The sequence below is a fragment of the Nuphar pumila genome, chromosome 11 (assembly GCF_984573655.1).
Source record: "Nuphar pumila chromosome 11, dmNupPumi1.hap1.1, whole genome shotgun sequence".
NCBI classification, from domain to species: domain Eukaryota; kingdom Viridiplantae; phylum Streptophyta; class Magnoliopsida; order Nymphaeales; family Nymphaeaceae; genus Nuphar; species Nuphar pumila.
This window is the reverse complement of record NC_143259.1, coordinates 14,700,900-14,714,965: the sequence shown is the minus strand read 5'-3', so window position 1 is coordinate 14,714,965 and position 14,066 is coordinate 14,700,900. Positions and strand designations below refer to the sequence as shown.

At 43.2% G+C, this 14,066-nt stretch overlaps 1 protein-coding gene across 3 annotated transcripts in view; it reads right to left on the bottom strand.

Moving 5' to 3' along the window:
• Nucleotides 1-14,066, bottom strand: part of LOC149822073 (putative acyl-activating enzyme 19) — a 98,626-nt gene that overhangs the window by 24,172 nt on the left and 60,388 nt on the right. For 2 of the 3 annotated variants that reach the window (XM_089981536.1, XM_089981537.1), the window contains exons 9-10: nt 10,827-10,935; nt 1,787-1,857 (exon numbers count right to left, since the gene is read on the bottom strand). The gene's annotated coding sequence lies outside the window, so the exon portion shown is untranslated. The remainder of the gene's footprint in view (nt 1-1,786; nt 1,858-10,826; nt 10,936-14,066) is intronic. The other variant, XM_089981535.1, reaches the window with a different exon arrangement.

Below are 14,066 nucleotides of genomic sequence, written 5' to 3'. Positions count from 1 at the left end.
AGCATACTTCAAATAAAATGATAATTGTTATTTGTACCATACTTTGAGGAAAAGGATTACATCTCAAATAAAATAATATAAGCATATGCATTATGTTTCGAATAAAATAGTAGTTCTTGGTACGCATCATCATCTGAATAAAATATTATAAAGATGCATGCACATATTTTAAATAAAATAATACTTTTTGCTTATATTCCACTTTGCAAAGATAAAATATTAGAAGCATGCATAGAACAACGTGCATCTCTACTTAGCTCAAGAATAGAGCTCTGGGTTTAGAGAACCCTACAGACAATAGAATAGTCTACTCCGAATAAAAAGAAAAAAGAAAAGACCAACGTTCTAGAGAGCTTTCGGATATACAATAGTATGTAGAGCACACTTTCGTTCTAGGATTGGCTCGTATACGAGCTTGAAATAAATTAACTCTCAAAGTGAAAAATAAAGCATTATCTGATAAATAAAATATGCCTATATACAAAACTTAAGATATTGATCTGCCACATTGGTGAAGTGCTCGTACATATTGAGCAAGTACTGGTTGGGTCAGGCGCACATACAAGACTCTGGTTATTACCCTAAAAACGGATACTTGGATTACTGAACCCCCATTTTGGCCTATACAGTGTAAGGTACTTAAAATAATCCATGTAATAAAAATAACCCTTGTAACCCATTCTGTTCTAATCTCTACCTTGGAGAAGGTAGATGGCACAACCTCGAGTGATTCTGTTCTGATTTTTGGGAGTGAATCGTCCCAATGGTCTCCACTCACTCATAGGTCTACGGAGGTCGGGGCTATCCATGTATCATAGGTGATAGATCCCCAACTACTGCAGTAGTCCAAGATGCATCCTACTTTCTGTTCTGCTTTAATGGTGATTCTCTGGATCACGGTCCGCCCGCTTTGGGTCCGTTATAGTCAGGTACCCGAGATTAAAACATCTGAGAATAATACACCCCCGAAATATCTCGGTTGTTTGTGATGGTCTTCCCCCACGTACTAGGGTGGATGGTTAATTATCGAAACAAAGACCCTTTTTAATAACAGTTTAAAATGAAAATATGCCCTAATTATGTAAACAATCATGTTTTGTATTATGTCCTTACTTTTCAGTAAAAACGCTTTATCTGAATTGACTGAATATGTTTAATATTCTGAATTACCGGAATTGGTATGGACTTACCAGATTGTCAGAAGTTTGACCCTTTAGTGGGTTTTTGTTCAAGTACACGTCAGTGAATGCAGCAGGCCAGGAGCGGTATCGAGGAACTAATACTCTCCAGAGGATCCAGGGACCAGCTTGGGACTTTTGTTCATAATATTTTGTATTCTCAAGTTTTGAACTATCTGTACATTTTGTCAAAAAATTATGTAAATAATATTTTGGTTTTCACTCTTATAATAACGGTCTTATTTCACCCATGTGGCTCGTTCAAAAATTTTAAAACCGGACTCAATATTAAATCATTTTTTGCTGCCAATATTTTAAAAAAAATCAAATTTTTTCGTAAAATTTCGAGGCGTCACAACTTCCTTTCAGGAGGTTACATTAATGATATCATCATGGAGATGTAAATAATATGATCTTCAATAAGATATTGGAATAAATTAAGATACACCCTATGTTGCATAGGTATGGGTGTGGGTACGAAGGGTACAAAACAAAATTTTACAAATGTACGGTAACACACACACACATACACACACACATATATATATAGAGAGAGAGAGATTTATTTATTTATTTATGCCTAGATTTGAATAAAATTTCAGCTATACCTGTAATGACACAGCTGTAACTCGTCCACTAGTTGATCCTACATAAAGTAGGCCCCGTACCTACAGCAAAACTGCAAAACAGTCAGTTCCTATAACCAAATTGATACCTGCATCTTTTTTAACAAAAATCTAGTCAACAGATTAGTCAGAATAACTGGAAGCATACAAATGGACATTTTCCTGAACAAAAGATAAATGGAATTCCTTTTTTATGAATACTTCTGCAAAAGAAGATCAGTCCAATTTGAACTGTATTAGAACGGATCCTGGCCCCAAGTTGGATTATTGGATAAAAAAGATTGGACAGTCCAGTGACTAAAGATGGGAAGTCACACACACAAAGTACATGCTGGACCACCCAATCCTACAAGGCCATCTTGGTTAAGCTTAGCCGGGCCGCATCTACCCAATCCACTCGCACCAGGGGTGAGCACCAGCCTGAGCTGCCCATGGGCAACCTGTGGCCCAGCCCATTTAGGTTGGATCTGAGCCAGCTTTTCGGACCCCAGCCTTGTGTGGATCAGGCTTAGGACCTTCCCATTGATGGATCATAAATGGACCTATCAACCTGGTCAAAAAAGGAACAGGCCAGCTCAACCATGTTTTATATTTTTAAACATGGGGAAATCCAGTGGGACACCCATTGTGCGACCTGTCGAGGCCAGGCCATGGATAAGATTTTAACCTGGCCCAGACCAGCCCCTTGCCAACAAATCCATAGCATTGGCCAACCAAAGATATCCAACAGAGAGAGAAATTACAGTTGCATATAATGATATACAGCTATGGGCTGTGTTAAAATATTGTATATATACCTGACTGATATACGTATATCAGTCAGGGGTATTCTGGTCTTTTTACACTTTATATTTAGTACAGTCCATTAGGGTCTGAGATGTATTTTTCTTTTTTTATTTTTTCTACTTTTCTTGTATTAAATACTAGTTGACTGTTGGGAGGCAGTCCAATTGGACTGCCTCCCTTATTCAAGGTGAGGCTCTATAAATACAGCCTCACTCTACTCTTGTAAATGAATGCTCTTAGAAGCATTTCATGTGGAGTCATAAAGATCTTTTTTATATAGGCTTTTTGTGCCTTTGTGTTAGTATCTAGTTCATATTTCTTAACTCTTTTATGAGATTGTGATCGGTCCATTAGAGGCCATGGTTTTGTTGTGCACTTGTGTAGCCCATTGTTGGCATTGTATTCGTACACCACTAATTCATTACATGGCACCAAAGCTTAGCTCTTGAAGGAGTAAAAAGTTATTTTGGGATTATTCTACTTGTGGTGGTGCTCCTCAACTCTTGGTCCTCTTCCAACTCCTCTACTCAAAATTATTATAACTATTATGGGAGAAAGAGAATCTGCCTCCATCATCTCCTACAAGCTAAATGAAAACAATTACATGATGTGGGCGACGGCAATGGAGAATCACATCGAAGGTAAGAAGTGATGGGGTTTTGCTAGTGATACCACTAATGAACCGCAACTCAAATTGACAAGAAGAAAAGAAGATCAAGTCAAAGCTTTGTCCGAAGAATAAAAGGAGAAAGCTTTGCAAGAATATCAAAACAAGTTAGAAGATTGAGAAGCGACCAATGCTCAAATTCTCTCATGGTTTATGAATACCATTGAGTTCAAAATCGCCACCAACATTATCAAGTTTAAAAAAGCATGTGATGTATGAATTTTTCTAAAGAGTACCTTCATCCAAAAAGATATGGCTACGCTATATTATCTCCAAGACAAAAGGTATGTAAAGGCCGTGTTTATGGGCAAAAAAGAATCAATTTGGACATGGGTCGAATCCGGGTCCGAAACCAGGTCCCCCTGTCACCCCCATGCCTTTTTTAAAGAGCACAGGAGGCAAGGTTTCTCGCTCGAGAAACCCTACCGCCCGCTACCTTCTCCCTCCCTTTGCTCTCCCCTCCGGCGACCCACGGTCGAGCTCCACCGTCGCCCGACGTCCCCCTCTCCGACAGCCTCCCCAGCGACCTCGCCCGACACCCCACGTCGCCTTCTCTCTCTCTTTCAGTTTCTCTTCCTCTCTCTCTCGAGCTTCCTCAGCCGTCGAAACCCACCGTATGCCAGCAACCCCGAACCCCCTCCTTCTCGCTCGGGTTTTTTCCCCTTCGGTGTTCGCCTCTCCGGTAATCCCTCACCCTCCCCTCAGTCTCTCTCCTCTGCCATCTGACCTCCAGCCTCCGGCCGACAGCCGTCGGAGTCCCCCCCCCCCCACCGGCGACCCTCGTTGACCTCCTCTTCTTCCTCCCCCTCTCGTCTCCCCCCTCCACAACCTCCTCACTCGCTTCTCCCCTGACCCACGTTGGCGACTTTGTCGTCGGTCGTCCTCCTGTTTCGGTAGCCTCGCTCCGCAGCCGACCCACGATCGGATCCCCTTCGTCGGTGAGTCTGCAGCTTGTGCAACGAAGCTCTCTCGTGCCCTGCGGCCCGAGACGTATATTACTTGTAATACCCGTAAAAAAATGGGTAGTTTTATTCATTATGGGCATAGGATCCATTATCTGGATCCATATAATAGTTGTGGGTGAGTTGGGTTTGGACCCACGTTGGAGCCAAATGGACCCAACCAGTGGATCCTATAGTTCAATGCCGACCCGGATCCACTTGGATCCCTCATTTTAGGCTGACCCGGATCCATATTTTTAAACATACGAATCCAGATCACTCGGATCCAGCATCACGGGTCGCAGGACCCGGACCCGAGCAAAGAGTTTGCATATTTATAAAAGCACGAATCGTGCCTAGGGCACGATTCCTGCAAACAAGATCAAGAAGAGGGGAAGGGAGAGGGTCTCGCCCTCTTTCTCTCACGGTCTCTCATCTCTCTCTCGTTTTCGTGCGTGATTGCAAGGCCACCGGAACCGGCTCCATCACAGTCATCGCACGACCAGGGACGCACAACGCTACTGACCGGCCACCTCCTGTGCTTCTCGAGTCGTCGAAGGCAGGTAGGATCTTGTACCTTTTTTGTAGGTCTTGAATGAAGTCGATCTGCGATTAGGGTTTGTCAAAGAAAGGGAACCGAGGGTTCGATTGAGTCTTGGCTGCCGAAAAACTAGTCGGCGAATTGAGGGGTTTCGGTAACTGCAACATCCGACGAATAAGAACCACCGAAGTATTTCTTGATCGGTGGGTCTTGGGTCGGCAGGTTGTGTTGGATGTCCAAGAAACCCTCGGATCGGTCCTCTAATTTGGGGATTTTTGGTATTGAACAAAGAAACCCTAGATTTAAGGGGGGGGGGGGGGGAAGGGTTCAGTGGCTATTTGTTTTATTCATCCCTATTCTATCTCATGCTTCTATAATGCAAGATTAGTGATCTGGAACTTCATATTATTTTCGTAAAGATGGCTAGTAAGGCAAGGGGCTCTGCACCCCCCCCCCTTGCCTCTTGTGGATTTTCGTGCGGGGGCGGAGCCCCTGCCTCTTTCTTGTTTTCCGGCAGGGGACAAAACCCCTGCCTTTTGCCGTTTTTTCGGTAGGGAGTTTTGCCCCTGCCTCCTATGGTTTTCCGACAGGTGGCTCTGCCCCCGTGCCCCCACTCTGCTTTGTGTTTTTCGGTAGGGGGCTTTGCCCCTCTGCCTTGTGTTTTCCGGTAGAGGGCGAGGCCCCTGCCTCCTGGTGTTTCCCAGCAGGGGGCGATGTCCCTGCCTCCTTGTGTTTCCCGACAGGGGGCGAAGCTCCCCCTGCTCTTCTGTGTTTTGCCGGCAAGGGGCGAGGCTCCTCCTGCCTCCTTTGGTTTTTCGCAGGGGCGAAGCAACCTGCATCTCAATTGTTTTCTGGCAGGGGGCTTCGCCCCCCTGCCTCGATCTTATTGCCGACAGGGGCAGAGCCCCTGCCTTTCTCGTTTTCCACAGGGGGCGCAGTCCTGTTTCCGATTGAGGCAGGTCTGGCAGGGAGCCTCTACTCCCTCCCCTGCCTTTTCTGTCCTAGCAGGCAGGGAGCATGAGCTCCCTGCCTCTCTGGCTTTTTGTCGGCAAGAGTGAGGCCCCTGCCTCCTCGTAGTTCGCTGACAGCAGGTCAGCAACGGCTCGCAGCCCATGCCCCTGTTTCTTGCTCGTAAAGTAGGTTCGTCGGGAGCACACTGCCCCTGCCTCTACTTCTTTCACGTCAGGACAGCGGCAACGGCCCTGTCTACCTTTTTGACTGAGATGGCATGTTGACAGTCGCTTTTGCAGCTCGTATGACGGATCTCGCTCGCGGTCCGTGACCTGAGTCGTCCATCGCTTATACCCACAGACGCCAGCAAGCTCGCAACTCCCCAAGGTAGGAGAAGATTGCACGGACGACTTGGATAATTGAATTAAGTTCAATTAAACTAAAAATGACCATTAAATAAATATATATATTTATACGAATATGCACTTAACTCAAGGACGTGGTTTCACGATCCTTGTCCTTTACTTTTTGTCATGTTTTTACTTGTCGTCGCGCACTGCGTCGAGGCCTTTCGTTGCACTCTTGCTTACAGTCTTTACTTGTCGCCGTGCATTGCGTTGAGGCATTTCGTTGCACTCCTGCTTATAGTGTTTACTTGCCGTCGTGCATTGCATCGAGGCCTTGCGTTGCACTCCTCCTTATAGTTTTTACTTTGTCGTCGCGCTTTGCGCCCAGGCTCTTGCTTTTGCATGTGTTGTTATTGTCTTGCTATTGCAGATGATGCTCAGGTTTTCGCTCATTGCATACGCTTTTGAGGCATCCTCCTGGAGGATGCAAGAGACATCTACCACTCTCCCGAGTTAGCGATACATCCTCGTCTAAGGAGAGGGATACCTCGCAAGGATCCTCGCTCTTCGTGTACACAATTCCTGCATAGTAGACTTGAAATTTAGGGAGTTGTGCAAAAGCATTAAAGACTGCCCAAATCAAAACATTTGGAAGGATGTGATTGGTTGGTTATGTTCGTCTATTCGGCATATCTCGGGTGATCCCGAATTGGGGTTCGAGCGAACTTCTTAGTGGGGGTTCTGTTGAGAAACCTAAATCCCGTCTATCGAGGCTGGTATCGAGTCATGCAAGGCATGTAGATACCCCGATAGCGAATGAGATTCTAGAAAATCGCATGCCAAATGTTGGCACAAGCTGTTGGCTGTTTCAAAAGATAAAGAATATCAAAGTATAGTTTGAGAAGCATTACATCTTTGTGAAACACTTCTGAAGAGGCTCTTATTGAGGAGCTATACCCCTTTCATCGTAGAGTACTTGTAGTCGTGCACTACACGCTAGTACTGCGAGGATCGGATGAGACGGTTGTGCGACATCGAACAGTGCTAAATGAACAATGTTGTAATCACATAAAATGATATTATTCGCCTTCACAGGCAAGATGCTCGAGTGGTTTAAAGACCACAGCATAGAATGGGTCGTTAGTTAAGCAACCCCTAACGCACACATTCGCTTATTGTCTGTCAAGGGAGAAGACAGAGCAGTACAAAACTCCAATGGACAGGTTGTTAACAACCACCCCATGGGCAATGATCCGGCCTCCCCAGTCATTGGAGTTAGGGGAAAGGGGCTACAATAGCCAGCTCAACACTTATACAGAAGTTGGATGCATCTGTGGCACTGCTTACCTGCCTTTGAAGAATCCTCTCTCAGCTAAAGTCGTCCATTTAGGAGTGGACTCAACTAGCTATTCGGGTTATTAAAAATACATAGAATAACAGACGCCCGAACTAGTCTCAGTTGTTTCTACGTTTTGCATGCGCATACCCGCAGGCCATTAATATCGAAACATAAAGTCTGTTCACACTGGTTGATTGCTCGCTTGCTCGATAGTTTAGTATGCTACTCGTTGAGCTATGCACGACTGTCAAGGCATTACTCTATTTTGTTAAATTGCTTACGCAGTTCTTTGCTGAGTAATAACCACCTTCTCATAATAGTTAAGTGTTTATAATAATAGCATTATGACAGTTGCTACATATTAGCATGTGACTTACTTTACCCCTTGGTCGAACTGCTTGGTGTTTGTTGTAGCGTAGCACTTGTTGGCTTGCATCTCTTATGATTGATGTGATTACATACAGCTCGTAATCTATGAACTGGTGGCAACTAGGATTGATTGATGTGGTCGCTTGTCTTATAAGCTGCTTACATATTGTGATATAACTGTTGTCGTATGATTGCTTATCATGTATAGCTTATTAATGGCTTGTGATGCAATGGTTTATGCCTTACGATTAATTTAATTACTTGTCGATGGATTGAGTCATTTGATGGTAATTGTATGTATTGCAAGCATTATTATGAGTGCTTGTCTTATTCAGTTGTTTTGTTTGGCTGTCAGATAGAGTTAGTTACTCTTCGCCTATAGAATCAGCTGGATTGTCATATCTGTGTGTTCTCATGTGTCGTTTATGCATGCTTTGAGGTCCTATTTGAGGATTGCAATGTTCTTTGTGGCAATAATTCGATGTGTAATATTATATGCTTCTGTGTGATATGATTGATGTGCCATGTGATAAGAAATGTTGTGAGTCTGCGATAATATGTTCATGCTTCATGGAACCTTATTGGAGGAATGGGTGATCATGTGTTTTGTTTTACCATGTGAAGTGATACGATACATATTGCTGATATACATGCTTGTGCCCATATTGGTGGCTATTGACCCAAAGAGCGATCGATGGTTCGGAGCAGTCGATTGTATTGATGCATGTATCACTGAGTAGGATGTCTATTGAGGACCAGATCTTCAAAGGATTATCTGCGAGGGTGTGCATGATCAAGACCAGGTAACCGGCTAGAGTGGTAGATTCTCTGTGAGGATGTACACTGTCTACGAATGGGTAGCCGCAAAGAGGGTGAACTCCTGTGAGGAAGTGTATGGTCCAAGACCAAGTATACCATTTAGGACGAAATTTCTTGTGAGGTTATACATTTCCCAGACCACGTGATCCGGCATTGATCTTGTTGATTGTTATAGTGACTATCGACCCTGAGAGCGGTCATTTGTGTTGATGTCTGTATCGCAATAGTTTTCATTGCATATGGCATTTGTTGGGGACAAGGTTCCCAAAGGATTCTCTGTGAGGGTATGTATGATCAAGATCAGGTAACCGGCTAGAGTGGTAGAATCTCTGTGAGGATGTACACTGCCCACAAACAGGTAGCCGCAAAGACGGTGAACTCTTGTTAGGAAGTGTATGGTCCAAGACCAAGTATACCATCTAAGGCGGAATTCCTTGTGAGGTTATACATTTTCAAAACCTGGTAATCCGGCTAGAGCAGTAGAATCTCTGTGAGGAGGTACACTGTCCAAGAGCGGGTAGCCGCAAAGACGGTGAACTCCTGTGAGGAAGTGTGTCATCCAAGACCAGGTATACCCACTAGGGCGGTATTTCCTTGTGAGGTCGTATATTTTTCGGAGCGAGCAATCCGACGTGGAACTTGTGTTTTTGCTTACCATAAAAAGTTATGGTGAGCTATGATGATCTTCTAAGATTGTTTGTCATAGCCAACTATGAATCTATAGTTTTGGCTTTCTGTTTTAGCATGATTTCATGCAGGACTCAGATGTGAGAATCAGATCTTTATTTGATTTTAGATCATGTTTTGGACCTTCTATAGAAGAGTGGGCTTTTTCTGAGAAAGTATGACGCCTTAGTGAGTCATAATTGGTGACAGTTGGCCGCGTAAGGCCTTGAGAGATAGGAATAGTTTAAGGTGGTTCAGGATAAAGCGTTTGTTAAAAGTAGTGAGAGCGACAAACGATGACCTGATAATGATTAGATGCAGAGACCGTTCTAGGAACGAGAACAAGCTTGTTGTGTGGTAGTTCATAGCTTGCGATCAAATGAATCGTCTTGCTACGTTTTGACAGTTGCGCTGCTTACTTGCTTTGAACCACTTACCCTATTGCATCGCTTACCTGCTTGCACCGCTTACTCGTTTGCACTGCTTACCTGTTTAACTGCATATCTGCTTTAAACTACTTAGCATACTGAATTAAATGTACTTAATTTAGTTTCATTTAGTCTCTCTTATGCACCTACTAGTTTTTCGCGAAACTAACACATTCTATAGGTACAGGTGATGATTAGGTACACCATGAGCGATGGCGTGATGACAAGATAGTTTCAAGACTTCTTCTTCCTGCTCTTAGCTCGCGTCCTGGACGTTTTGGGTTTTATAACAGATTTTCCTTGGGATATCTGAATTTTGTGAGTTTTGGTTTTTTTAGCTAACGTGCCCAAAGTTGTCAGCTTTCCTTTCTGAATTTAACAAAATAGTAGTCTTCCGTTGATTTCATAAACAAACTTTGAAGGAAAGAGATTTTTCCTAGTCTCTTGCCTGTTTTCTGAAAGGTTCGCAAGTTTGAAATTTTGGGGCGTTACAGACCGCACCCGCGTCGCGTCGACGCGGGTGCGGCACCCTGCTAGCCGAATCCCTGTGACATAGTTCATGGACGTGAGATGGGTAGTGTATTGAAGAAGTCGGGTGTACTTGCAACTGTCATACGGAACATGATGCAGATATGCTTAGTACGATATGATAATTTTAAAAAATTAGGACGTGGGGAGCACAGCCACACACACACACATAGATGTATGTATGTGTGAGTATGTACAAAACAACAATTTTAAATCACTACAGTTAGGAACATTAAATAGTGAAACTAAGTTGAAATTGAATGTAATGCAATTGATAACAAATTTTAAAAGAAAAAAAAACTCAAGTGAATATGAATAAGTAAATAAGATCATAAAAAAATAGATAAAGTTAATGACAAAATGTTGACTGTGTGAAACTGGTATGACTATATTGCTGCCTTGGTGAAGTGTCGTATCATGTCCGTGAAGTGTTCGAGTGTCGTGTCGTGTCGGTACGAGATACACATGCTAAGTGAAGTGTCCACGACATAGACATGCAACTTGGATAGCATGTGGATTAGTGCAATCATGGATGCATAAATATGTGACACATGAAGTTCATGGGCGCGAAAGAAACTACAAAAGCTATTAAACATAGAGATAGTCTACAGCTCCATCTTATTGATAAACTAACACATACCATATCAATAGAAGGTGATCCGTAAATGCTTCCACCACAGAAAACCTTTGAAAGACAGCAATGATTTTTATAGTCCAGAGCATACAAATTATGATCATATGATCCACACCTGCATATTTAAAATGTACATAGCAACAATGATCATAAAAATCATATTATCATGAAGACAAATGGCAGGAAACTAAAAGACAGTATGGCAACACTTTGCATTAGTTGCATTTATACCTTGTACTCTGTCTTGCTAAAGAAAATTACAAATGAGATGCCTAAGAAAAAAGTTCACAAGTAGCGCACAACACAGAATTGGTCATCCATATGTCCAAGACAGGCAAACAAAAGAAGGAAACATTTTTTATTTTTTCTATACTTAATATTCATTTGGAGCAACTATATTCACTCACTCTCAAACCCATCACACAAAATACCCAGAGCACAAACAAATTTGATATTCAAGAAACAAAAAAAATACAATGGTCAAGAAATGATGAAGCAAATCAATCATGGAAAATATTAATCACATGAATCCCATAAACATGCATGAGAAAGGGAGAAAGAGAGTTATACAAACTAGCTCTTACAATTATAATCCCTTAGGATGCACCCACCACCAACCTTCTCATTAGATTTTAAAATGGTGGTTTTCTAAGAAAACTCTAGGCACATTCACAAAATCAAAAAATAGTAAACCTGAAAGTTTCAGGTGTTCAAGCACAATAAAACGCTAAGTAAAAAGCACCCACTCCTAGAGGTTTTAAAGGACCAAGTTTAAAGCCTTTAGATTGCTGTCCTTAAAGTCATCAAAATTAGGCCTGTAGAGGCACCATTATGGACATGTCAAAACAAACTATAATTATGTTCAGCTTGGAATGGTTTTCTTGCAAGTGTTTAATAACAAAAATGCAAAAAGATGCCCTACAAACACAAGTTTGGTTAACCAAAGTTTTTTGTAGCTGAAGTGCAAAATCCGAGTTTCAAAAAAAAATTATATATATATATAGATATATATATATCGGATCCGACCGGATCCGGTTCCCAGCCCACGCGCCGCGTGGGCTATTTAAACCCCTGCAAAGGGGGTTTCTCTTTACGAAAAGAGGAAACTCTCTCTCTCTCTCGACTTCCCGTCTCCCTCTTCGACCCCTCTCACTCACAGGTGGTTCGCTGAAGCCCCCTTCGCCAGGAGCAGCCGACCCCCCACCCATCGTACGTCTCCCTGCTCCCCTCTCTCTTCTCTCTATTAACCCAGCAAAGGAGGGGTGCCGCCCCTCCCTGCTCCCTCTTTCCCTTTTTTAGCAGGCAGGGGTGATACCCCTTCTGCCTCCCTGTAAACCCAGTAGAGCTGCTACCTCTTTCCCTTTGTTAGCAGGCACGGGCGACGCCCCTCCTGCCTCCCTGTTAACCCAGAAGAGGGGTGCCGCCCCTCCTGCCTTCCTCTTTCCTCTGTTAGCAGGCAAGGTCGACACCCCTCCTGCCCTCCCTTTTTTTTTTCTTAGCAGGCAAGGGAGACGCCCCTCCTGCCCCCTCCCCTTTGTTTCCCCGTTTGCCCAGGAATCGAGCCTGGCTCGACTATGGGCTGGCCACTGCCTGCAGCAGTGCCCCAACCATGCTGAGAAGGCCCGACCGAGTTGAGCTCGGTCACCGAACCCAGCTCGATTCACCCTTGGCATGAGCCCCACTCAGCCCAGTCAGCTTGAACTAGGTTTGGATTCGAGCCCTGTGATACAAGCGTTGCTTACTTCAACAAATTAAAAGGATTTCATCGTTTCTTAAGCAGCATGACAAAATACTTTTTAGCACACCCCATCGGCGCAATGAACGCAGCACAAGCCCTTGATAACCTACGCTCGGAAGCATCAGTGAATCTGACCATCTCCGATGTAGGAGAAAGTTGCATACAATGACAAATGGCAGAACACTTCTAACATATATGTATATGTATATACATATATATACATGCTTTTAACTCAAGAACGCAGTTTTGCGTATTCTTGTCCATTTAAAATTTATGTCATTTACTTTGTTGTGGTGTTGTTACGTGCACAGGCTACTGCTTACACCATTTACTAAGCTGATGTGTGATTTTGTACATCGTGCATCGCTTACGCAGTTTATTTAGCTTGATGTGTGGTTTCGCATATCGAGTCTTGCTTTATGGCATTTACTTGCTGCCACGTTGTTACGTGCACAGACTACTGCTTACGCAATTTATTTGGCCGATGTACGGTTTCGTACATCATGCATTGCTTACACAATTTATTTAACCGATGTACAGTTGCGTACATCGTGCGTCGCTTACGCAGTTTATTTAGCTCGATGTGTGGTTTCGTACATCGAGTCTTACTTTATGTCATTTACATTGTTGTTGTGTTGTAACGTGCACAAGCTTATGTTTTGATATATGTGTATTATATACATATATATAACTTTGTAAGGTATGCAGTTTTGTGTACTCCTACCTACCTTGCATTACGCTTGCATTTAAAGACGCAGATTTGCGCATAATCTTCAAAGAAAGGGAATTTCACGTGCGAGATTTCAAAGCTCATAATATTCGTTGTTTCAAAAAGCAAAAACGAATATTTGGCAGTTGCAAATTCGCAACCAAATCTTTTTCTCAACCTTGCGTAGCCCTAAGTGGTACGTGTGGTCCTTTATGATGTCTGAAATGACTTGGATACTCCCGGTCTAAAACACAAGACTTTGAGATTCATAAATAGTGTTGAGGTTTCTTTCTGAAAAATCGATACCCCTCTCATCATAACGGTACTATCAGATATGCACAGCATGTTAGTATTACGATGATCGGATGAAAGGTTTATGGTAACCTCGTAGCGTACAAATGCACAATGATAACATAGAAATCACATAAATAGTGATAATCGCCTTCACAGGCAAGATGCTCGAGCTAGTTTGAAAGACCAGAGCATGTAGAATGGGTCGTCAGTTAAAATAGAACCTGACATACTCATTCGTCTATTTGGTTCAGTCAAGGAAGAGGATAGGATTGTACAAAAACTCTGATGGACAAGTTGTTAACGACTACGCTCCTTGAACAGCAATTGACTCGGTGTCCCCCGTCATCGGAGTTAGGGGACGGGGCTATCAAATATTATCTTAGGTGATAGACCCCATGGACTTCTGCAAAAGTTGAATGCATCCTTTGCCACGAATGCCTCTGGGGAATTCTCTCTCGGTCACTGGTCGTCCCCCTTGAAACGGACTCAGCTGACTGTCCGGGGT